Here is a 21,968-nt window from a genome sequence, read left to right as displayed (position 1 = left end):
ATGATGCACACCAAGGGAGGTAGGGAGTGTTAGTCTCCCCCGAGTTTTGGAGTTGGATGGTAGGCGCGGTGACGTGGAACCGGAGAGAATAAAAGGTCAGGGAAGGTGTTCCTCGTGGCCAATGACTCTATATTATTCTCTGTGTATTTATTAAAACTTATCTGCGAAACAGGCACCGTGTGTGCACGATGCAACACACCCCTCCCATGCCCTGAATACAGAAGTTAAAAACCAGCTGTGATTGGGATGCAGGGGACCCTGGTGCCACTGAACCTTCTGCACTGTGAACCTGCTGAACTATTAACAGCTGCGCTCTTGATATGTAGGGTCGAAACCTTTATCTCTGCCCCTCTATCACGATTTGTTGAAGATGCTGTGATTTCCCGCTTTACCGATTTACTGCGATTTAGCCAACTTCAGGAAATTAGTACAAGCAACGGACAATAGATCTTATCGATAATTTACAGAAACTGTTGACATTGTTTTTGATTTGAGTGCTTGGAAAAAAAAAGTCCAAAAATGTATCCACCTCGCAAAAGACACTTGTCAGAAGTGGGATTCGAACCCACGTCTCCAAAGGAGACTGCGACCTGAACGCAGTGCCTTAGACCACTTGCCATCCTTACACTCTTAACACTGCACTGATGGCTCAATTTCCAGCTTATAAACCAAAATGAGTGCCATGTACTGAGTGAATTTTGTTTAATGTCCTCTGTATTTTCAATTCCAGACCTTCCTGCTCAGGGAAACAGTGGGATCTGAAGCTGATGAAGGAGAGAGTGACAGTGAATCCGGTGGTGACTGCTACTAATACGCAATCATCGACTACGTGGGGTGTGGACATGCAGAAGTTTGAGCCAGTGCACATGGCCGGTGGTGACTGCTACTAATTCTCAATCATCTACTACAAGGGGTGTGGACATGCAGAATTTGGAGCCAGTTCAAGATTCAGATCAGGAGGTGCCTGGCTCCATACCAATCAACTCAGTGCCTCTGAGACAAGGACTTGAACAGTACAGTTTGAGTCCTCGACCGCCATGCTCAACGCGGCTGCAAGGATTCGGGGTGGATTGACTGAATGTGTAATTTATTGTTGTGTACTATTCTTGTATACTGGATTAGTATAGTATCTTTTTTTTGAGCAGCTATGTTTGTTTTGTATTGGTTAAGGAGAAATGTTGTGTTCGTCATGGGCACGCCTATGATGCACACCAAGGGAGGTAGGGAGTGTTAGTCTCCCCAACTTTTGGAGTTGGATGGTAGGCGCGGTGACGTGGAACCGGAGAGAATAAAAGGTCAGGGAAGGTGTTCCTCGTGGCCAATGACTCTATATTATTCTCTGTGTATTTATTAAAACTTATCTGCGAAAGAGGCACCGTGTGTGCACGATGCAACACACCCCTCCCATGCCCTGAATACAGAAGTTAAAAACCAGCTGTGATTGGGACGCAGGGGACCCTGGTACCACTGAACCTTCTGCACTGTGAACCTGCTGAACTATTGACAGCTGCGCTCTTGATATGTAGGGTCGAAACCTTTATCTCTGCCCCTCTATCACGATTTGTTGAAGATGCTGTGATTTCCCGCTTTACCGATTTACTGCGATTTAGCCAGCTTCAGGAAATTAGTGCAAGCAACGGACAATAGATCTTATCGATAATTTACAGAAACTGTTGACATTGTTTTTGATACGGGTGCTTGGAAAAAAAAAGTAAAAAAATGTATCCACCTCGCAAAAGAGACTTGTCAGAAGTGGTATTCGAACCCACACCTCCAAAGGAGCCTGCGATCTGAACGCAGCGCCTTAGACCACTCGGCCATCCTGACACTCTTAACACTGCACTTGTGGCTCAATTTCCAGCTTATAAACCAAAATGAGTGCCATATACTGAGTGAATTTTGTTTAATGTCCTCTGTATTTTCAATTCCAGACCTTCCTGCTCAGGGAAACAGTGGGATCTGAAGCTGATGAAGGAGAGAGGATGGATCATCATGACAGTGAATCCGGTGGTGACTGCTACTAATTCGCAATCATCGACTACTTGCGGTGTGGACATGCAGAAGTTTGAGCCAGTGCACATGGCCGGTGGTGACTGCTACTAATTCTCAATCATCTACTACAAGGGGTGTGGACATGCAGAATTTGGAGCCAGTTCAAGATTCAGATCAGGAGGTGCCTGGCTCCATACCAATCAACTCAGTGCCTCTGAGACAAGGACTTGAACGGTACTGTTTGAGTCCTCGACCGCCATGCTCAACGCGGCTGCAAGGATTCGGGGTGGATTGACTGAATGTGGCATTTCTTGTTGTGTACTATTCTTGTATACTGGATTAGTATAGTATCTTTTTTTTGAGCAGCTATGTTTGTTTTGTATTGGTTAAGGAGAAATGTTGTGTTCGTCATGGGCACGCCTATGATGCACACCAAGGGAGGTAGGGAGTGTTAGTCTCCCCCAACTTTTGGAGTTCGATGGTAGGCGTGGTGACGTGGAACCGGAGAGAATAAAAGGTCAGGGAAGGTGTTCCTCGAGGCCAATGACTCTATATTATTCTCTGTGTATTTATTAAAACTTATCTACGAAACAGGCACCGTGTGTGCACGATGCAAAACACCCCTCCCATGCCCTGAATACAGAAGTTAAAAACCAGCTGTGATTGGGACGCAGGGGACCCTGGTGCCACTGAACCTTCTGCACTGTGAACCTGCTGAACTATTGACAGCTGCGCTCTTGATATGTAGGGTCGAAACCTTTATCTCTGACCCTCTATAACGATTTGTTGAAGATGCTGTGATTTCCCGCTTTACCGATTTACTGCGATTTAGCCAACTTCAGGAAATTAGTGCAAGCAACGGACAATAGATCTTTTCGATAATTTACAGAAACTGTTGACATTGTTTTTGATGCGGGTGCTTGGAAAAAAAAAGTCCAAAAATGTATCCACCTCGCAAAAGACACTTGTCAGAAGGGGGATTCAAACCCACGTCTCCAAAGGAGACTGCGACCTGAACGCAGCGCCTTAGACCACTCACCATCCTGACACTCTTAACACTGCACTGATGGCTAAATTTCCAGCTTATAAACCAAAATGAGTGCCATGTACTGAGTGAATTTCGTTTAATGTCCTCTGTATTTTCAATTCCAGACCTTCCTGCTCAGGGAAACAGTGGGATCTGAAGCTGATGAAGGAGAGAGGATGGATCATCCTGACAGTGAATCCGGTGGTGACTGCTACTAATTCGCAATCATCGACTACTTGGGGTGTGGACATGCAGAAGTTTGAGCCAGTGCACATGGCCGGTGGTGACTGCTACTAATTCTCAATCATCTACTACAAGGGGTGTGGACATGCAGAATTTGGAGCCAGTTCAAGATTCAGATCAGGAGGTGCCTGGCTCCATACCAATCAACTCAGTGCCTCTGAGACAAGGACTTGAACGGTACAGTTTGAGTCCTCGACCGCCATGCTCAACGCGGCTGCAAGGATTCGGGGTGGATTGACTGAATGTGGCATTTCTTGTTGTGTACTATTCTTGTATACTGGATTAGTATAGTATCTTTTTTTTTAGCAGCTATGTTTGTTTTGTATTGGTTAAGGAGAAATGTTGTGTTCGTCATGGGCACGCCTATGATGCACACCAAGGGAGGTAGGGAGTGTTAGTCTCCCCCAACTTTTGGAGTTGGATGGTAGGCGCGGTGACGTGGAACCGGAGAGAATAAAAGGTCAGGGAAGGTGTTCCTCGTGGCCAATGACTCTATATTATTCTCTGTGTATTTATTAAAACTTATCTGCGAAAGAGGCACCGTGTGTGCACGATGCAACACACCCCTCCCATGCCCTGAATACAGAAGTTAAAAACCAGCTGTGATTGGGACACAGGGGACCCTGGTGCCACTGAACCTTCTGCACTGTGAACCTGCTGAACTATTGACAGCTGCGCTCTTGATATGTAGGGTCGAAACCTTTATCTCTGCCCCTCTATCACGATTTGTTGAAGATGCTGTGATTTCCCGCTTTACCGATTTACTGCGATTTAGCCAACTTCAGGAAATTAGTGCAAGCAACGGACAATAGATCTTATCGATAATTTACAGAAACTGTTGACATTGTTTTTGATACGGGTGCTTGGAAAAAAAAAGTCAAAAAATTTATCCACCTCGCAAAAGACACTTGTCAAAAGTGGGATTCGAACCCACGCCTCCAAAGGAGACTGCGACCTGAACGCAGCGCCTTAGACCACTCGGCCATCCTGACACTTGTAACACTGCACTGATGGCTCAATTTCCAGCTTATAAACCAAAATGAGTGCCATGTACAGAGTGAATGTTATTTAATGTCCTCTGTATTTTCAATTCCAAACCTTCCTGCTCAGGGAAACAGTGGGATCTGAAGCTGATGAAGGAGAGAGGATGGATCATCCTGACAGTGGATCCGGTGGTGACTGCTACTAATTCTCAATCATCTACTACATGGGGTGTGGACTTGCAGAATTTTGAGCCAGTGCATATGGCCGGTGGTGACTGCTACTAATTCTCAATCATCTACTACAGGGGGTGTGGACATGCAGAATTTGGAGCCAGTTCAAGATTCAGATCAGGAGGTGCCTGGCTCCATACCAATCAACTCAGTGCCTCTGAGACAAGGACTTGAACGGTACAGTTTGAGTCCTCGACCGCCATGCTCAACGCGGCTGCAAGGATTCGGGGTGGATTGACTGAATGTGGTATTTATTGTTGTGTACTATTCTTGTATACTGGTTTAGTATAGTATCTTTTTTTTGAGCAGCTGTGTTTGTTTTGTATTGGTTAAGGAGAAATGTTGTGTTCGTCATGGGCACGCCTATGATGCACACCAAGGGAGGTAGGGAGTGTTAGTCTCCCCCGAGTTTTGGAGTTGGATGGTAGGCGCGGTGACGTGGAACCGGAGAGAATAAAAGGTCAGGGAAGGTGTTCCTCGTGGCCAATGACTCTATATTATTCTCTGTGTATTTATTAAAACTTATCTGCGAAACAGGCACCGTGTGTGCACGATGCAACACACCCCTCCCATGCCCTGAATACAGAAGTTAAAAACCAGCTGTGATTGGGACGCAGGGGACCCTGGTGCCACTGAACCTTCTGCACTGTGAACCTGCTGAACTATTGACAGCTGCGCTCTTGATATGTAGGGTCGAAATCTTTATCTCTGCCTCTCTATTACGATTTGTTGAAGATGCTGTGATTTCCCGCTTTACCGATTTACTGCGATTTAGCCAACTTCAGGAAATTAGTGCAAGCAACGGACAATAGATCTTATCGATAATTTACAGAAACTGTTGACATTGTTTTTGATACGGGTGCTTGGAAAAAAAAAGTAAAAAAATGTATCCACCTCGCAAAAGACACTTGTCAGAAGTGGGATTCGAACCCACGCCACCAAAGGAGACTGCGACCTGAACGCAGCGCCTTAGACCACTCGGCCATCCTGACACTCTTGACATTGCACTGATGGCTCAATTTCCAGCTTATAAACCAAAATGAGTGCCATGTACTGAGTGAATTTCGTTTAATGTCCTCTGTATTTTCAATTCCAGACCTTCCTGCTCATTGAAACAGTGGGATATGAAGCTGATGAAGGAGAGAGGATGGATCATCCTGACAGTGAATCCGGTGGTGACTGCTACTAATTCGCAATCATCGACTACTTGGGGTGTGGACATGCAGAAGTTTGAACCAGTGCACATGGCCGGTGGTGACTGCTACCAATTCTCAATCATCTACTACAAGGGGTGTGGACATGCAGAATTTGGAGCCAGTTCAAGATTCAGATCAGGAGGTGCCTGGCTCCATACCAATCAACTCAGTGCCTCTGAGACAAGGACTTGAACGGTACAGTTTGAGTCCTCGACCGCCATGCTCAACGCGGCTGCAAGGATTCGGGGTGGATTGACTGAATGTGGCATTTCTTGTTGTGTACTATTCTTGTATACTGGATTAGTATAGTATCTTTTTTTTGAGCAGCTATGTTTGTTTTGTATTGGTTAAGGAGAAATCTTGTGTTCGTCATGGGCACGCCTATGATGCACACCAAGGGAGGTAGGGAGTGTTAGTCTCCCCCAACTTTTGGAGTTGGATGGTAGGCGCGGTGACGTGGAACCGGAGAGAATAAAAGGTCAGGGAAGGTGTTCCTCGTGGCCAATGACTCTATATTATTCTCTGTGTATTTATTAAAACTTATCTGCGAAAGAGGCACCGTGTGTGCACGATGCAACACACCCCTCCCATGCCCTGAATACAGAAGTTAAAAACCAGCTGTGATTGGGACGCAGGGGACCCTGGTGCCACTGAACCTTCTGCACTGTGAACCTGCTGAACTATTGACAGCTGCGCTCTTGATATGTAGGGTCGAAACCTTTATCTCTGCCCCTCTATCACGATTTGTTGAAGATGCTGTGATTTCCCGCTTTACCGATTTACTGCGATTTAGCCAACTTCAGGAAATTAGTGCAAGCAACGGACAATAGATCTTATCGATAATTTACAGAAACTGTTGACATTGTTTTTGATACGGGTGCTTGGAAAAAAAAAGTCCAAAAATGTATCCACCTCGCAAAAGTCACTTGTCAGAAGTGGTATTCGAACCCACGCCTCCAAAGGAGACTGCGACCTGAACGCAGTGACTTAGACCACTCGGCCATCCTGACACTCTTAACACTGCACTGATGGCTCAATTTCCAGCTTATAAACCAAAATGAGTGCCATGTACTGAGTGAATTTTGTTTAATGTCCTCTGTATTTTCAATTCCAGACCTTCCTGCTCAGGGAAACAGTGGGATCTGAAGCTGATGAAGGAGAGAGGATGGATCATCATGACAGTGAATCCGGTGGTGACTGCTACTAATTCGCAATCATCGACTACTTGGGGTGTGGACATGCAGAAGTTTGAGCCAGTGCACATGGCCGGTGGTGACTGCTACTAATTCTCAATCATCTACTACAAGGGGTGTGGACATGCAGAATTTGGAGCCAGTTCAAGATTCAGATCAGGAGGTGCCTGGCTCCATACCAATCAACTCAGTGCCTCTGAGACAAGGACTTGAACGGTACAGTTTGAGATCCTCGACCGCCATGCTCAACGCGGCTGCAAGGATTCGGGGTGGATTGACTGAATGTGGCATTTCTTGTTGTGTACTATTCTTGTATACTGGATTAGTATAGTATCTTTTTTTTGAGCAGCTATGTTTGTTTTGTATTGGTTAAGGAGAAATGTTGTGTTCGTCATGGGCACGCCTATGATGCACACCAAGGGAGGTAGGGAGTGTTAGTCTCCCCCAACTTTTGGAGTTGGATGGTAGGCGCGGTGACGTGGAACCGGAGAGAATAAAAGGTCAGGGAAGGTGTTCCTCGAGGCCAATGACTCTATATTATTCTCTGTGTATTTATTAAAACTAATCTGCGAAACAGGCACCGTGTGTGCACGATGCAACACACCCCTCCCATGCCCTAAATACAGAAGTTAAAAACCAGCTGTGATTGGGACGCAGGGGACCCTGGTGCCACTGAACCTTCTGCACTGTGAACCTGCTGAACTATTGACAGCTGCCTTCTTGATATGTAGGGTCGAAACCTTTATCTCTGCCCCTCTATCACGATTTGTTGAAGATGCTGTGATTTCCCGCTTTACCGATTTACTGCGATTTAGCCAACTTCAGGAAATTAGTGCAAGCAACGGACAATAGATCTTATCGATAATTTACAGAAACTGTTGACATTGTTTTTGATACGGGTGCTTGGAAAACAAAAGTCAAAAAATGTATCCACCTCGCAAAAGACACTTGTCAGAAGTGGGAATCGAACCCACGCCTCCAAAGGAGACTGCGACCTGAACGCAGCGCCTTAGACCACTCGGCCATCCTGACACTCTTAACACTGCACTGATGGCTCAATTTCCAGCTTATAAACCAAAATGAGTGCCATGTACTGAGTGAATGTTGTTTAATGTCCTCTGTATTTTCAATTCCAGACCTTCCTGCTCAGGGAAACAGTGGGATCTGAAGCTGATGAAGGAGAGAGGATGGATCATCCTGACAGTGAATCCGGTGGTGACTTCTACTAATTCTCAATCATCAACTACATGGGGTGTTGACATGCAGAAGTTTGAGCCAGTGCACATGGCCGGTGGTGACTGCTACTAATTCTCAATCATCTACTACAAGGGGTGTGGACATGCAGAATTTGGAGCCAGTTCAAGATTCAGATCAGGAGGTGCCTGGCTCCATACCAATCAACTCAGTGCCTCTGAGACAAGGACTTGAACGGTACAGTTTGAGTCCTCGACCGCCATGCTCAACGCGGCTGCAAGGATTCGGGGTGGATTGACTGAATGTGGCATTTCTTGTTGTGTACTATTCTTGTATACTGGATTAGTATAGTATCTTTTTTTTGAGCAGCTATGTTTGTTTTGTATTGGTTAAGGAGAAATGTTGTGTTCGTCATGGGCACGCCTATGATGCACACCAAGGGAGGTAGGGAGTGTTAGTCTCCCCCGAGTTTTGGAGTTGGATGCTAGGCGCTGTGACGTGGAACCGGAGAGAATAAAAGGTCAGGGAAGGTGTTCCTCGTGGCCAATGACTCTATATTATTCTCTGTGTATTTATTAAAACTTATTTGCGAAACAGGCACTGTGTGTGCACGATGCAACACACCCCTCCCATGCCCAGAATAAAGAAGTTAAAAACCAGCTGTGATTGGGATGCAGGGGACCCTGGTGCCACTGAACCTTCTGCACTGTGAACCTGCTGAACTATTGACGGCTGTGCTTTTGATATGTAGGGTCGAAACCTTTATCTCGGCCCCTCTATCACGATTTGTTGAAGATGCTGTGATTTCCTGCTTTACCGATTTACTGCGATTTAGCCAACTTCAGGCAATTAGTGCAAGCAACGGACAATAGATCTTATCGATAATTTACAGAAACTGTTGACATTGTTTTTGATAAGGGTGCTTGGAAAAAAAAGTCCAAAAATGAATCCACCTCGTAAAGACACTTGTTAGAAGAGGAGTTTGAACACACGTCTCCAAGGGAGACTGTGACCTGAATGCAGCACCTTAGACCACCCGGCCATCCTGACACTCTTGACACCAGATTGATGGCTCAATTTCCAGCTTATAAACCAAAATGAGTGCCATGTACTGAGTGAATGTTATTTAATGTCCTCTGTATTTTCAATTCCAGACCTTCCTGCTCAGGGAAACAGTGGGATCTGAAGCTGATGAAGGAGAGAGGATGGATCATCCTGACAGTGGACCCTGTGGTGACTGCTACAAATTCTCAATCATCTACTACATGGGGTGTGGACTTGCAGAATTTTGAGCCAGTGCATATGGCCGGTGGTGACTGCTACTAATTCTCAATCATCTACTACAGGGGGTGTGGACATGCAGAATTTGAAGCCAGTTCAAGATTCAGATCAGGAGGTGCCTGGCTCCATACCAATCAACTCAGTGCCTCTAAGACAAGGACTTGAACGGTACAGTTTGAGTCCTCGACCGCCATGCTCAACGTGGCTGCAAGGATTCGGGGTGGATTGACTGAATGTGGTATTTATTGTTGTGTACTATTCTTGTATACTGGATTAGTATAGTATCTTTTTTTTGAGCAGCAATGTTTGTTTTGTATTGGTTAAGGAGAAATGTTGTATTCGTCATGGGCACGCCCATGATGCACACCAAGGGAGGTAGGGAGTGTTAGTCTCCCCTGAGTTTTGGAGTTGGATGTTAGGTGCGGTGATGTAGAATCGGAGAGAATAAAAGGTAGGGGAAGGTGTTCCTAGTGGCCAAAGACTCCATATTATTCTTTGTGTATTTATTAAAACTTCTCTGCAAAACAGGCACTGTGTGTGCACGACGCAACACCCCCACCCCTCCCATCCCATGAATACAGAAGTTAAAAACCAGCTCTGATTGGGATGCAGGGGACCCTGGTGCCACTGAACCTTCTGCACTGTGAACCTGCTGAACTATTGACAGCTGCGCTTTTGATATGTAGGGTCGAAACCTTTATCTCTGCCCCTCTATCACGATTTGTTGAAGATGCTGTGATTTCCTGCTTTACCGATTTACTGCGATTTAGCCAACTTCAGGCAATTAGTGCAAGCAACGGAAAATAGATCTTATCGATAATTTACAGAAACTGTTGACATTGTTTTTGATACGGTGCTTGGGAAAAAAAAGTCCAAAAATGCATCCACCTCGCAAAATACACTTGTCAGAAGTGGGATATGAATCCACACCTCCAAGGGAGGCTGCGACCTGAACGCAGCGCCTTAGACCACTCGGCCATCCTGACACTCTACACACCTCGCTCAGGGCTCAATTTCGAGCGTATAAACCAAAATGAGTGCCATGTACTGAGTGAATGTTGTTTAATGTCCTCTGTATTTTCAATTCCAGACCTTCCTGCTCAGGGAAACAGTGGGATCTGAAGCTGATGAAGGAGAGAGGATGGATCATCCTGACAGTGGATCCGGTGGTGACTGCTACTAATTCTCAATCATCTACTACATGGGGTGTGGACATGCTGAATTTTGAGCCAGTGCACATGGCCGGTGGTGACTGCTACTAATTCTCAATCATCTACTACAGGGGGTGTGGACATGCAGAATTTGGAGCCAGTTCAAGATTCAGATCAGGAGGTGCCTGGCTCCATACCAATCAACTCAGTGCCTCTGAGACAAGGACTTGAACGGTACAGTTTGAGTCCTCGACCGCCATGCTCAACGCGGCTGCAAGGATTCGGGGTGGATTGACTGAATGTGGCATTTCTTGTTGTGTACTATTCTTGTATACTGGATTAGTATAGTATCTTTTTTTTGAGCAGCTATGTTTGTTTTGTATTGGTTAAGGAGAAATGTTGTGTTCGTCATGGGCACGCCTATGATGCACACCAAGGGAGGTAGGGAGTGTTAGTCTCCCCCGAGTTTTGGAGTTGGATGGTAGGCGCGGTGACGTGGAACCGGAGAGAATAAAAGGTCAGGGAAGGTGTTCCTCGTGGCCAATGACTCTATATTATTCTCTGTGTATTTATTAAAACTTAATGCGAAACAGGCACCGAGTGTGCACGATGCAACAAACCCCTCCCATGCCCTGAATACAGAAGTTAAAAACCAGCTGTGATTGGGACGCAGGGGACCCTGGTGCCACTGAACCTTCTGCACTGTGAACCTGCTGAACTATTGACAGCTGCGCTCTTGATATGTAGGGTCGAAACCTTTATCTCTGCCCCTCTATCACGATTTGTTGAAGATGCTGTGATTTCCCGCTTTACCGATTTACTGCGATTTAGCCAACTTCAGAAAATTAGTGCAAGCAACGGACAATAGATCTTATAGATAATTTACAGAAACTGTTGACATTGTTTTTGATACGGGTGCTTGGAAAAAAAAAGTCCAAAAATGTATCCACCTCGCAAAAGACACTTGTCAGAAGTGGGATTCGAACCCACGCCTCCAAAGGAGACTGCGACCTGAACGCAGCGCCTTAGACCACTCGCCATCCTGACACTCTTAACACTGCACTGATGGCTCAATTTCCAGCTTATAAACCAAAATGAGTGCCATGTACTGAGTGAATTTTGTTTAATGTCCTCTGTATTTTCAATTCCAGACCTTCCTGCTCAGGGAAACAGTGGGATCTGAAGCTGATGAAGGAGAGAGGATGGATCATCCTGACAGTGAATCCGGTGGTGACTGCTACTAATTCGCAATCATCGACTACTTGGGGTGTGGACATGCAGAAGTTTGAGCCAGTGCACATGGCCGGTGGTGACTGCTACTAATTCTCAATCATCTACTACAAGGGGTGTGGACATGCAGAATTTGGAGCCAGTTCAAGATTCAGATCAGGAGGTGCCTGGCTCCATACCAATCAACTCAGTGCCTCTGAGACAAGGACTTGAACGGTACAGTTTGAGTCCTCGACCGCCATGCTCAACGCGGCTGCAAGGATTCAGGGTGGATTGACTGAATGTGGCATTTCTTTTTGTGTACTATTCTTGTATACTGGATTAGTATAGTATCTTTTTTTTGAGCAGCTATGTTTGTTTTGTATTGGTTAAGGAGAAATGTTGTGTTCGTCATGGGCACGCCTATTATGCACACCAAGGGAGGTAGGGAGTATTAGTCTCCCCAACTTTTGGAGTTGGATGGTAGGCGCGGTGACGTGGAACCGGAGAGAATAAAAGGTCAGGGAAGGTGTTCCTCGTGGCCAATGACTCTATATTATTCTCTGTGTATTTATTAAAACTTATCTGCGAAACAGGCACCGTGTGTGCACGATGCAACACACCCCTCCCATGCCCTGAATACAGAAGTTAAAAACCAGCTGTGATTGGGACGCAGGGGACCCTGGTGCCACTGAACCTTCTGCACTGTGAACCTGCTGAACTATTGACAGCTGCGCTCTTGATATGTAGGGTCGAAACCTTTATCTCTGCCCCTCTATCACGATTTGTTGAAGATGCTGTGATTTCCCGCTTTACCGATTTACTGCGATTTAGCCAACTTCAGGAAATTAGTGCAAGCAACGGACAATAGATCTTATTGATAATTTACAGAAACTGTTGACATTGTTTTTGATACGGGTGCTTGGAAAAAAAAAGTCCAAAAATGTATCCACCTCGCAAAAGACACTTGTCAGAAGTAGGATTCGAACCCACGCCTCCAAAGGAGACTGCGACCTGAACGCAGTGCTTTAGACCACTCGGCCATCCTGACACTATTAACACTGCACTGATGGCTCAATTTCCAGCTTATAAACCAAAATGAGTGCCATGTACTGAGTGAATTTTGTTTAATGTCCTCTGTATTTTCAATTCCAGACCTTCCTGCTCAGGGAAACAGTGGGATCTGAAGCTGATGAAGGAGAGAGGATGGATCATCCTGACAGTGAATCCGGTGGTGACTGCTACTAATTCGCAATCATCGACTACTTGGGGTGTGGACATGCAGAAGTTTGAGCCAGTGCACATGGCCGGTGGTGACTGCTACTAATTCTCAATCATCTACTACAAGGGGTGTGGACATGCAGAATTTGGAGCCAGTTCAAGATTCAGATCAGGAGGTGCCTGGCTCCATACCAATCAACTCAGTGCCTTTGAGACAAGGACTTGAACGGTACAGTTTGAGTCCTCGACTGCCATGCTCAACGCAGCTGCAAGGATTCGGGGTGGATTGACTGAATGTGGCATTTCTTGTTGTGTACTATTCTTGTATACTGGATTAGTATAGTATCTTTTTTTTGAGCAGCTATGTTTGTTTTGTATTGGTTAAGGAGAAATGTTGTGTTCGTCATGGGCACGCCTATGATGCACACCAAGGGAGGTAGGGAGTGTTAGTCTCCCCCAACTTTTGAAGTTGGATGGTAGGCGCAGTGACGTGGAACCGGAGAGAATAAAAGGTAAGGGAAGGTGTTCCTCGTGGCCAATGACTCTATATTATTCTCTGTGTATTTATTAAAACTTATCTGCAAAACAGGCACCGTGTGTGCACGATGCAACACACCCCTCCCATGCCCTGAATACAGAAGTTAAAAACCAGCTGTGATTGGGACGCAGGGGACCCTGGTGCCACTGAACCTTCTGCACTGTGAACCTGCTGAACTATTGACAGCTGCGCTCTTGATATGTAGGGTCGAAACCTTTATCTCTGCCCCTCTATCACGATTTGTTGAAGATGCTGTGATTTCCCGCTTTACCGATTTACTGCGATTTAGCCAACTTCAGGAAATTAGTGCAAGCAACGGACAATAGATCTTATCGATAATTTACAGAAACTGTTGACATTGTTTTTGATACGGGTGCTTGGAAAAAAAAAGTCCAAAAATGTATCCACCTCGCAAAAGACACTTGTCAGAAGTGGGATTCGAACCCACGCCTCCAAAGGAGACTGCGACCTGAACGCAGCGCCTTAGACCACTCGGCCATCCTGACACTTGTAACACTGCACTGATGGCTCAATTTCCAGCTTATAAACCAAAATGAGTGCCATGTACTGAGTGAATGTTATTTAATGTCCTCTGTATTTTCAATTCCAGACCTTCCTGCTCAGGGAAACAGTGGGATCTGAAGCTGATGAAGGAGAGAGGATGGATCATCCTGACAGTGGATCCGGTGGTGACTGCTACTAATTCTCAATCATCTACTACATGGGGTGTGGACTTGCAGAATTTTGAGCCAGTGCATATGGCCGGTGGTGACTGCTACTAATTCTCAATCATCTACTACAGGGGGTGTGGACATGCAGAATTTGGAGCCAGTTCAAGATTCAGATCAGGAGGTGCCTGGCTCCATACCAATCAACTCAGTGCCTCTGAGACAAGGACTTGAACGGTACAGTTTGAGTCCTCGACCGCCATGCTCAACGCGGCTGCAAGGATTCGGGGTGGATTGACTGAATGTGGTATTTATTGTTGTGTACTATTCTTGTATACTGGTTTAGTATAGTATCTTTTTTTTGAGCAGCTATGTTTGTTTTGTATTGGTTAAGGAGAAATGTTGTGTTCGTCATGGGCACGCCTATGATGCACACCAAGGGAGGTAGGTAGTGTTAGTCTCCCCCGAGTTTTGGAGTTGGATGGTAGGCGCGGTGACGTGGAACCGGAGAGAATAAAAGGTCAGGGAAGGTGTTCCTCGTGGCCAATGACTCTATATTATTCTCTGTGTATTTAATAAAACTTATCTGCGAAACAGGCACCGTGTGTGCACGATGCAACACACCCCTCCCATGCCCTGAATACAGAAGTTAAAAACCAGTTGTGATTGGGACGCAGGGGACCCTGGTGCCACTGAACCTTCTGCACTGTGAACCTGCTGAACTATTGACAGCTGCGCTCTTGATATGTAGGGTCGAAACCTTTATCTCTGCCCCTCTATCACGATTTGTTGAAGATGCTGTGATTTCCCGCTTTACCGATTTACTGCGATTTAGCCAACTTCAGGAAATTAGTGCAAGCAACGGACAATAGATCTTATCGATAATTTACAGAAACTGTTGACATTGTTTTTGATACAGGTGCTTGGAAAAAAAAAGTCCAAAAATGTATCCACCTCGCAAATGACACTTGTCAGAAGTGGGATTCGAACCCACGCCTCCAAAGGAGACTGCGACCTGAACGCAGCACCTTAGACCACTCGGCCATCCTGACACTCTTGACACCGCACTGATGGCTCAATTTCCAGCTTATAAACCAAAATGAGTGCCATGTACTGAGTGAATGTTGTTTAATGTCCTCTGTATTTTTAATTCCAGACCTTCCTGCTCAGGGAAACAGTGGCATCTGAAGCTGATGAAGGAGAGAGGATGGATCATCCTGACAGTGGATCCGGTGGTGACTGCTACTAATTCTCAATCATCTACTACATGGGGTGTGGACTTGCAGAATTTTGAGCCAGTGCATATGGCCAGTGGTGACTGCTACTAATTCTCAATCATCTACTACAGGGGGTGTGGACATGCAGAATTTGGAGCCAGTTCAAGATTCAGATCAGGAGGTGCCTGGCTCCATACCAATCAACTCAGTGCCTCTGAGACAAGGACTTGAACGGTACAGTTTGAGTCCTCGACCGCCATGCTCAACGCGGCTGCAAGGATTCGGGGTGGATTGACTGAATGTGGTATTTATTGTTGTGTACTATTCTTGTATACTGGATTAGTATAGTATCTTTTTTTTGAGCAGCTATGTTTGTTTTTTACTGGTTAAGGAGAAATGTTGTGTTCATCATGGGCACGCCCATGATGCACACCAAGGGAGGTAGGGAGTGTTAGTCTCCCCCGAGTTTTGGAGTTGGATGGTAGGTGCGGTGATGTGGAATCGGAGAGAATAAAAGGTAGGGGAAGGTGTTCCTCGTGGCTAAAGACTCCATATTATTCTTTGTGTATTTATTCAAACTTCTCTGCAAAACAGGCACTGTGTGTGCAAGACGCAACTTCCCCACCCCTCCGATCCCCTGAATACAGAATTTAAAAACCAGCTGTGATTGGGACGCAGGGGACCCTGGTGCCACTAAACCTTCGGCACTGTGAACGTGCTGAACTATTGACAGCTGCGCTTTTGATATGTACGGTCGAAACCTTTATCTCGGCCCCTCTACCACGATTTGTTAAAGATGCTGTGATTTCCTGCTTTACCGATTTATTGCGATTTAGCCAACTTCAGGCAATTAGTGCAAGCAACGGAAAATAGATCTTATCGATAATTTACAGAAACTGTTGACATTGTTTTTGATACGGTGCTTGGGAAAAAAAAGTCCAAAAATGTATCCACCTCGCAAAATACACTTGTCAGAAGTGGGATTTGAACCCACAACTCCAAGGGAGGCTGCGACTTGAACGCAGCACCTTAGACCACTCAGCCATCCTGACACTCTTCACACCTCCCTCATGGCTCAATTTCGAGCGTATAAACCAAAATGAGTGCCATGTACCGAGTGAATGTTGTTTAATGTGCTCTGTATTTTCAATTCCAGACCTTCCTGCTCAGGGAAACAGTGGGATCTGAAGCTGATGAAGGAGAGAGGATGGATCATATTGACAGTGGATCCGGTGGTGACTGCTACTAATTCTCAATCATCTACTACATGGGGTGTGGACATGCTGAATTTTGAGCCAGTGCACATGGCCGGTGGTGACTGCTACTAATTCTCAATCATCTACTACAGGGGGAGTGGACATGCAGAATTTGGAGCCAGTTCAAGATTCAGATCAGGAGGTGCCTGGCTCCATACCAATCAACTCAGTGCCTCTGAGACAAGGACTTGAACGGTACAGTTTGAGTCCTCGACCGCCATGCTCAACGCGGCTGCAAGGATTCGGGGTGGATTGACTGAATGTGGCATTTCTTGTTGTGTACTATTCTTGTATACTGGTTTAGTATAGTATCTTTTTTTTGAGCAGCTATGTTTGTTTTGTATTGGTTAAGGAGAAATGTTGTGTTCGTCATGGGCACGCCTATGATGCACACCAAGGGAGGTAGGGAGTGTTAGTTTCCCCCGAGTTTTGGAGTTGGATGGTAGGTGCGGTGACATGGAACCGGAGAGAATAAAAGGTCAGGGAAGGTGTTCCTCGTGGCCAATGACTCTATATTATTCTCTGTGTATTTATTAAAACTTATCTGTGAAACAGGCACTGTGTGTGCACGATGCAACACACCCCTCCCATGCCCTGAATACAGAAGTTAAAAACCAGCTGTGATTGGGATGCAGGGGACCCTGGTGCCACTGAACGTTCTGCCCTGTGAACCTGCTGAACTATTGACAGCTGTGCTTTTGATATGTAGGGTCGAAACCTTTATGTCGGCCCCTCTATCACGATTTGTTGAAGATGCTGTGATTTCCTGCTTTACCGATTTACTGCGATTTAGCCAACTTCAGGCAATTAGTGCAAGCAACGGACAATAGATCTTATCGATAATTTACAGAAACAGTTGACATTGTTTTTGATAAGGGTGCTTGAAAAAAAAAAGTCCAAAAATGTATCCACCTCGCAAAAGACACTGGTCAGAAGTGGGGTTGGAACCCACATTTCCAAGGGAGACTGTGACCTGACTGCAGCACCTTAGACCACCTGGCCATCCTGACACTCTTGACACCAGACTGGTGGCTCAATTTCCAGCTTATAAACCAAAATGAGTGCCATGTACTGAGAGAATGTTATTTAATGTTCTCTGTATTTTCAATTCCAGACCTTCCTGCTCAGGGAAACAGTGGGATCTGAAGCTGATAAAGGAGAGAGGATGGATCATCCTGACAGTGGACCCTGTGGTGACTGCTACTAATTCTCAATCATCTACTACATGGGGTGTGGACTTGCAGAATTTTGAGCCAGTGCATATGGCTGGTGGTGACTGCTACTAATTCTCAATCATCTACTACAGGGGGTGTGGACATGCAGAATTTGGAGCCAGTTCAAGATTCAGATCAGGAGGTGCCTGGCTCCATACCAATCAACTCAGTGCCTCTGAGACAAGGACTTGAACGGTACAGTTTGAGTCCTCGACCGCCATGCTCAACGCGGCTGCAAGGATTCGGGGTGGATTGACTGAATGTGGTATTTATTGTTGTGTACTATTCTTGTATACTGGATTAGTATAGTATCTTTTTTTTGAGCAGCTATGTTTGTTTTGTATTGGATAAGGAGAAATGTTGTGTTTGTCATGGTCACGCCCATGATGCACACCAAGGGAGGTAGGGAGTGTTAGTCTCCCCCGAGTTTTGGAGTTGGATGGTAGGTGCGGTGATGTGGAATCGGAGAGAATAAAAGGTAGGGGAAGGTGTTCCTCGTGGCCGAAGACTCCATATTATTCTTTGTGTATTTATTAAAACGTCTCTGCAAAACAGGCACTGTGTGTGCACGATGCAACACACCCCTCCCATGCCCTGAATACAGAAGTTAAAAACCAGCTGTGATTGGGACGCAGGGGACCCTGGTGCCACTGAACCTTCTGCACTGTGAACCTGCTGAACTATTGACAGCTGCGCTCTTGATATGTAGGGTCGAAACCTTTATCTCTGCCCCTCTATCACAATTTGTTGAAGATGCTGTGATTTCCCGCTTTACCGATTTACTGCGATTTAGCCAACTTCAGGAAATTAGTGCAAGCAACGGACAATAGATCTTATCGATAATTTACAGAAACTGTTGACATTGTTTTTGATACGGGTGCTTGGAAAAAAAAAGTCCAAAAATGTATCCACCTCGCAAAAGACACTTGTCAGAAGTGGGATTCGAACCCACGCCTCCAAAGGAGACTGCAACCTGAACGCAGCGCCTTAGACCACTCGGCCATCCTGACACTCTTGACACTGCCCTGATGGCTCAATTTCCAGCTTATAAACCAAAATGAGTGCCATGTACTGAGTGAATGTTGTTTAATGTCCTCTGTATTTTCAATTCCAGACCTTCCTGCTCAGGGAAACAGTGGGATCTGAAGCTGATGAAGGAGAGAGGATGGATCATCCTGACAGTGAATCCGGTGGTGACTGCTACTAATTCGCAATCATCGACTACTTGGGGTGTGGACATGCAGAAGTTTGAGCCAGTGCACATGGCCGGTGGTGACTGCTACTAATTCTCAATCATCTACTACAAGGGGTGTGGACATGCAGAATTTGGAGCCAGTTCAAGATTCAGATCAGGAGGTGCCTGGCTCCATACCAATCAACTCAGTGCCTCTGAGACAAGGACTTGAACGGTACAGTTTGAGTCCTCGACCGCCATGCTCAACGCGGCTGCAAGGATTCGGGGTGGATTGACTGAATGTGGCATTTCTTGTTGTGTACTATTCTTGTATACTGGATTAGTATAGTATCTTTTTTTTGAGCAGCTATGTTTGTTTTGTATTGGTTAAGGAGAAATGTTGTGTTCGTCATGGGCACGCCTATGATGCACACCAAGGGAGGTAGGGAGTGTTAGTCTCCCCCGAGTTTTGGAGTTGGATGGTAGGTGCGGTGACATGGAACCGGAGAGAATAAAAGGTCAGGGAAGGTGTTCCTCGTGGCCAATGACTCTATATTATTCTCTGTGTATTTATTCAAACTTATTTGCGAAACAGGCACTTTGTGTGCACAATGCAACAAACCCCTCCCATGCCCTGAATACAGAAGTTAAAAACCAGCTGTGATTGGGACGCAGGGGACCCTGGTGCCACTGAACCTTCTGCACTGTGAACCTGCTGAACTATTGACAGCTGTGCTTTTGATATGTAGGGTCGAAACCTTTATCTCGGCCCCTCTATCACGATTTGTTGAAGATGCTGTGATTTCCTGCTTTACCGATTTACTGCGATTTAGCAAACTTCAGGCAATTAGTGCAAGCAACGGACAATAGATCTTATCGATAATTTACAGAAACTGTTGACATTGTTTTTGATAAGGGTGCTTGGAAAAAAAAAAGTCCAAAAATGTATCCACCTCGCAAAAGACACTTGTGAGAAGTGGGGTTTGAACCCATGTCTCCAAGGGAGACTGTGACCTGAACGCAGCACCTTAGACCACCCGGCCATCCTGACACTCTTGACACCAGACTGATGGCTCAATTTCCAGCTTATAAACCAAAATGAGTGACATGTACTGAGTGAATGTTATTTAATGTCCTCTGTATTTTCAATTCCAGACCTTCCTGCTCAGGGAAACAGTGGGATCTGAAGCTGATGAAGGAGAGAGGATGGATCATCCTGACAGTGAATCCGGTGGTGACTGCTACTAATTCTCAATCATCTACTACATGGGGTGTGGACATGCTGAATTTTGAGCCAGTGCACATGGCCGGTGGTGACTGCTACTAATTCTCAATCATCTACTACAAGGGGTGTGGACATGCAGAATTTGGAGCCAGTTCAAGATTCAGATCAGGAGGTGCCTGGCTCCATACCAATCAACCCAGTGCCTCTGAGACAAGGACTTGAACGGTACAGTTTGAGTCCTCGACCGCCATGCTCAACGCGGCTGCAAGGATTCGGGGTGGATTGACTGAATGTGGCATTTCTTGTTGTGTACTATTCTTGTATACTGGTTTAGTATAGTATCTTTTTTTTGAGCAGCTATGTTTGTTTTGTATTGGTTAAGGAGAAATGTTGTGTTCGTCATGGGCACTCCTATGATGCACACCAAGGGAGGTAGGGAGTGTTAGTCTCCCCCGAGTTTTGGAGTTGGATGGTAGGCGCGGTGACGTGGAACCGGAGAGAATAAAAGGTCAGGGAAGGTGTTCCTCGTGGCCAATGACTCTATATTATTCTCTGTGTATTTATTAAAACTTATCTGCGAAACAGGCACCGTGTGTGCACGATGCAACACACCCCTCCCATGCCCTGAATACAGAAGTTAAAAACCAGCTGTGATTGGGACGCAGGGGACCCTGGTGCCACTGAACCTTCTGCACTGTGAACCTGCTGAACTATTGACAGCTGCGCTCTTGATATGTAGGGTCGAAACCTTTATCTCTGCCCCTCTATCACGATTTGTTGAAGATGCTGTGATTTCCCGCTTTACTGATTTACTGCGATTTAGCCAACTTCAGGAAATTAGTGCAAGCAACGGACAAAAGATCTTATCGATAATTTACAGAAACTGTTGACATTGTTTTTGATACGGGTGCTTGTGAAAAAAAAGTCAAAAAATGTGTCCGCCTCGCAAAAGACACTTGTCAGAAGTGGGATTCGAACCCACGCCTCCAAAGGAGACTGCGATCTGAACGCAGCGCCTTAGACCACTCGGCCATCCTGACACTTGTACCACTGCACTGATGGCTCAATTTCCAGCTTATAAACCAAAATGAGTGCCATGTACTGAGTGAATGTTATTTAATGTCCTCTGTATTTTCAATTCCAGACCTTCCTGCTCAGGGAAACAGTGGGATCTGAAGCTGATGAAGGAGAGAGGATGGATCATCCTGACAGTGGATCCGGTGGTGACTGCTACTAATTCTCAATCATCTACTACATGGGGTGTGGACTTGCAGAATTTTGAGCCTGTGCATATGGCCGGTGGTGACTGCTACTAATTCTCAATCATCTACTACAGGGGGTGTGGACATGCAGAATTTGGAGCCAGTTCAAGATTCAGATCAGGAGGTGCCTGGCTCCATACCAATCAACTCCGTGCCTCTGAGACAAGGACTTGAACGGTACAGTTTGAGTCCTCGACAGCCATGCTCAACGCGGCTGCAAGGATTCGGGCTGGATTGACTGAATGTGGCATTTCTTGTTGTGTACTATTCTTGTATACTGGTTTAGTATAGTATCTTTTTTTTGAGCAGCTATGTTTGTTTTGTATTGGTTAAGGAGAAATGTTGTGTTCGTCATGGGCACACCTATGATGCACACCAAGGGAGGTAGGGAGTGTTAGTCTCCCCCGAGTTTTGGAGTTGGATGGTAGGCGCGGTGACGTGGAACCGGAGAGAATAAAAGGTCAGGGAAGGTGTTCCTCGTGGCCAATGACTC

The 21,968-nt window shown here is 45.8% G+C and overlaps 7 non-coding genes across 7 annotated transcripts; all 7 read right to left on the bottom strand.

Moving 5' to 3' along the window:
* Nucleotides 1-4,171: 4,171 nt before the first annotated feature.
* Nucleotides 4,172-4,254, bottom strand: TRNAL-CAG (transfer RNA leucine (anticodon CAG)). Its single transcript has one exon. It is a non-coding gene; the product is annotated as a tRNA-Leu (tRNA).
* Nucleotides 4,255-5,385: 1,131 nt separating this feature from the next.
* Nucleotides 5,386-5,468, bottom strand: TRNAL-CAG (transfer RNA leucine (anticodon CAG)). The gene has a single exon. It is a non-coding gene; the product is annotated as a tRNA-Leu (tRNA).
* Nucleotides 5,469-7,814: 2,346 nt separating this feature from the next.
* On the bottom strand, nt 7,815-7,897 carry TRNAL-CAG (transfer RNA leucine (anticodon CAG)). Its single transcript has one exon. It is a non-coding gene; the product is annotated as a tRNA-Leu (tRNA).
* A 5,985-nt stretch (nt 7,898-13,882) lies between these two features.
* TRNAL-CAG (transfer RNA leucine (anticodon CAG)) lies at nt 13,883-13,965 on the bottom strand. Its single transcript has one exon. It is a non-coding gene; the product is annotated as a tRNA-Leu (tRNA).
* Nucleotides 13,966-15,096: 1,131 nt separating this feature from the next.
* TRNAL-CAG (transfer RNA leucine (anticodon CAG)) lies at nt 15,097-15,179 on the bottom strand. Its single transcript has one exon. It is a non-coding gene; the product is annotated as a tRNA-Leu (tRNA).
* A 3,562-nt stretch (nt 15,180-18,741) lies between these two features.
* Nucleotides 18,742-18,824, bottom strand: TRNAL-CAG (transfer RNA leucine (anticodon CAG)). Its single transcript has one exon. It is a non-coding gene; the product is annotated as a tRNA-Leu (tRNA).
* Nucleotides 18,825-21,170: 2,346 nt separating this feature from the next.
* On the bottom strand, nt 21,171-21,253 carry TRNAL-CAG (transfer RNA leucine (anticodon CAG)). The gene has a single exon. It is a non-coding gene; the product is annotated as a tRNA-Leu (tRNA).
* Between the last annotated feature and the right edge of the window lie 715 nt (nt 21,254-21,968).

This window comes from Pleurodeles waltl, unplaced genomic scaffold (assembly GCF_031143425.1).
Source record: "Pleurodeles waltl isolate 20211129_DDA unplaced genomic scaffold, aPleWal1.hap1.20221129 scaffold_39, whole genome shotgun sequence".
Classification (NCBI taxonomy): domain Eukaryota; kingdom Metazoa; phylum Chordata; class Amphibia; order Caudata; family Salamandridae; genus Pleurodeles; species Pleurodeles waltl.
This window is presented reverse-complemented; position numbering and strand designations above follow the sequence as displayed.